Here is a 3,948-nt window from a genome sequence, read left to right on the forward strand (position 1 = left end):
TTTCAAATGTCGAAATTATCGTTGGAGAATATAATGTATTTCACTGTTTTGTGGTTACGATTAGGATTTCCTCGACAACGATTTATAATGAAAGAGCTTAAATACAATTCCAATACTATTGTAAAGTGGTCATCATATTGCAGAGAAGTGTGTATTCAGTGGGTACTTAAAAATTCAGAAAAAATTGGTGGAGTTGGAAAAATTGTGGAGATAGATGAAGCAAAGTTTGGGAAGCAAAAATTCAATAGAGGACGTAGGATTCAAGGAAAATGGATCTCTGGTGGGTTCGAGAGAGATACTAAGAGAGTTTTTCTAGTTCCAGTTGAAAATAGGACCTCACAAACTTTGCTCCAAATTATTAAAGAATGGATACATCCTGGAACCACTATTGTATCGGATTGTTGGAGAGCATATGATGTTTTAAAAAATGAAGAATATCAGCAATTGCAAATTAATCACTTCCTTCAGTATGTTGATCCTAATGATCCGCAAATTCACACTCAGAATATAGAGCTTATATGGAGAGATGTCCGTGGTGGAATTCCCAGATATGGAAGAAAAGAGCCCCATTTTGTTGGATATCTAGCAGAATTTTTGTTTAAACGGTCATTTCCTTTATTAAGGGACATTCATTATTTCTCTATTGAAATTGCAAACTTACATCCACCTCAGTAAGGAAATTTATTTCATTTAGTTCAGGTTAGTTCAGGTTAGTTCGGATCACCTCCCCCCCCGTGGTGTTTCCACCTTGTCGTGGTGGGGGGGCTTGACGTTTCCGACTTCTCTGTCCCTTCCTGCAGTATTCCTGCGGGGAGGGGCGGGGAGGAGGAAACTGACAAAGAGAGACACAAAAGAGGTAATATGGAGAGTGAGCCACAAAATGTATTACCCCAGGTGGGTGTTAATCCCGCCACCGGTTCCGACCGGGTGGAAGCCCCGGTGGCCGGTGCTGGCCCCATGAATGAATGGGGGGGGCCAAGTCCACTTGAGAATATTAAGGGGTGTTCACATGGAGAGGCGCCAGTCGGAGCCCTCCATGGGGGACATACAAAAGGAATGGGAGAGAACATTACAAGACAGGGAAAGAGGATTAAAAAAAAAAAAACTTTTGGAAATATCTGTGGGACAAAATTATGGGGAAGCATACAAAAAAAAAGAGTGTACGGAGGTGTTTGTTTTGAAAGAAACTATAGAAAGGGTTAAAATTTTGATTGGGAATTTGGGGGCTAAAATCGAAAAAAACACTCAGCGGGATATAAAAGAAATAACAAAAAAACTAACAAAACAGGTAGAAGTTTTTAATAGAGAAATAATAACAAAATGGTTGGAGGACAATAAATATGAAAAAACAGAAAAAATGACATTCGACGTAGACATACAAACAGACAGACAGAAGGACTTACAAACAAGGGAACAGGGGACACAAACGATGGGGGAAGGGGATATAACAACATTAGAGGGGATAAACAATTATGAAGATTTTCAGGAAATTAGTGGGGTTAAATGGGATGAAGGGATTTTTAAAAATACAGAAATAAAAACTGGGGATCTATTAGAAACTGAGGGTAAGGTGGTTAAAATAGTAATGGTTGATGAGGAGGATAAGGGTATGAAAAGAGGGATGGCCGCAAAGTTTAGGGGGAAATTTCCGGAGCTGATTGAGTGTGAGGGGGATTTTGGGATAATGGAGAAGACAGTTATTTTTAAAGGAACGGGGATGGAACAAAGAAAGTGGGGCAAAAATTAATTAAAGTAATTCAAACAGGAGGGGAGCAGGGATTATGGGAGAAATTAGAAAAAATAAAAAAGGAAACTGAGGAAGAGGAGTGTTTAGCTATGCATAGGATAAAAGGGATGGATGTCGGGAAATTCAGGAAAATGGTCGAAGCAATCTTTAAAGGGGGGGTAACAAAAATAAAAATATTTATGGAAAAGGGGAATGAAACAAAAATCAATAAACAAAAAAACAACGTACGCGTTAGTGGTAGAAAGAGTGCCGGGAGAGAAGTATACGAAGACGGTTGAAAGAATAAAGGGCGTAATAAAGAACAGAAAAGAAAAGAAAGATATACAGAGTGTTAAGGAAACAAGAGAAGGAAAAATATTGGTGGAAATGGGGAAGGAAGAGGTAAATGCGATGGAGGTAAGGGAGGCGATCCAAATGGGAGTTATGACCAAAGTCACCATGAGGGGGCCGAGAAAAAGGAGAGTGATGGTGCATTTAAGGGGAATGGATGTAACAGCGACGAGACAGGAGGTTATTGCGGCGGTGAAGGAGAGGATAAAGGATCTGAAGGAGTGGGAGTATATAGTGGGGGATATTAGGGACAATATGGGACATACACAAGCGGTGACTTTGGCCATAGATGAAGGCAGAGTGGGGGAACTGATGGCGGACCGGTCAATAAGAGTGGGAATGGTGATGTGCCGGATGGAGAGAAGGGAGGAGATTGGGAGGTGTTTTAGATGTTGGAGGTTGGAACACACGGCTAAAGACTGTAAAGGAAAAGATAGGAGAAACTGCTGTTTTGTGTGTGGAGAAGAAGGTCACAGGAGGGACGAATGTAAGGGAGAGGAGAAATGTGTGATATGTGGAGTGGAAGGACATAGAACGGGTACGGGAGCATGCGGGGCGTTTAGGAGGATCCTAATAGAGAAAAGGAGAGAGAGAAGAAGGAGCGAGGCCACGCCTCCCTCCGTAAAAGGGGGAGGGGCGTAGCCCAAAAATACCACCCTCCCCTGAAGTAATGCCTAACGGCGGTTCCGGGGGGGATTAAGGGTGAAGAGAGGAAAACAAAGGGTTTTTTAGTGGGTATTGCGCATGCGCACGCCGAGTCCCACATACCCAGGTCACACAACAACGGACCATCGCGACCTGGGATGCGTAAATGCATTTTTTGCCCTAAACCTCTATAAAAAAAAAAAAAAAAGTTCGGATCACCTCAGTAAAGGAAATTTATTTCATTTAGTTTCAATTCTTATCAAGCAATATGTTTTTCATTTACTTATTTTGATCAGAATTTATATTTTTTTCCATTGCGATTGCAATTAAAATAAAATTGTAAAATTTTTGTGTATCTTTCTTGCGCAGGGGCCAGGCTAGTATTTTAGTCGATTAAGTGAAGTGTCTTTTGGGATTCATGTAGTGAATTGGAGTGCTGAATGAGGTAATTATCAACAACGTTTCAGATCTTTAAAGCAAAAAAATATTACATATCCATAGTGAAGCAGTTTACCCCACCCAGCACCCCTATTCGCTCCACGATCCCGTAAGACAGTTGGATTTGGAAAAATGTTCAACCTAAAAAAAAGTGTGAAAGAGGCATTTGCGCGCCCTTGTCCCTTTAGAAAAGTTGTTCACAATGACCTTTAGAATAACATATTAAAAAATCAGAACGATCGGAGCGAAAACCGTTTACGGTACTGTTACCGTCCTTGATTATTCAATAATTTTACATGCTCCGTTAGAGTCGAATGTAATCTTTCGATAAGTCCATTGGATTGAGAGTGTGCCGGCGAACAAAAATGAACTTTGACCTTTTGTAAATTTAATAATTCCGTTACCACCATATTTTTAAATTCGGTGCCGTTGTGAATTATTATTTTAGTAGGGATTCCGTGATGTGAAAAGAACGAGATTAGATTGTCAGCAATTGCAGTTGCCGCCAATGTGTTTAATGCGTATGCTTGTGCGTACTTAGAGAAACTATCTATTATCGTCAGATATTTGGTTTTGTCTAAGGTGTAAGTGTCTAAGTGTATAATCTCCAATGGTTTAGTAGCTGTGGGTGTTATATTCATTTCCATCTTTATCAGATGTCTCGCATATTTACTCCGTTGGCATATCTCGCACTGATTTATGTATGTCTGTATGGATTCTTTGATGTTAGGCCAGTAGTACATGATTTTGATACGTTGTTCCGTTTCTTCGATTCCTACATGGTTAGT

The 3,948-nt window shown here is 40.3% G+C and overlaps 1 long non-coding RNA gene across 1 annotated transcript; it reads right to left on the bottom strand.

Moving 5' to 3' along the window:
* Positions 1 to 626: 626 nt before the first annotated feature.
* LOC136415854 (uncharacterized) lies at positions 627 to 3,414 on the bottom strand. Its single transcript, XR_010752650.1, has 2 exons — positions 2,942 to 3,414; positions 627 to 724 (listed from the first exon to the last, which is right to left on the bottom strand). It is a non-coding gene; the product is annotated as an uncharacterized lncRNA (long non-coding RNA).
* Positions 3,415 to 3,948: the final 534 nt, after the last annotated feature.

Source organism: Euwallacea similis, chromosome 21, assembly GCF_039881205.1.
Source record: "Euwallacea similis isolate ESF13 chromosome 21, ESF131.1, whole genome shotgun sequence".
Lineage (NCBI taxonomy): Eukaryota > Metazoa > Arthropoda > Insecta > Coleoptera > Curculionidae > Euwallacea > Euwallacea similis.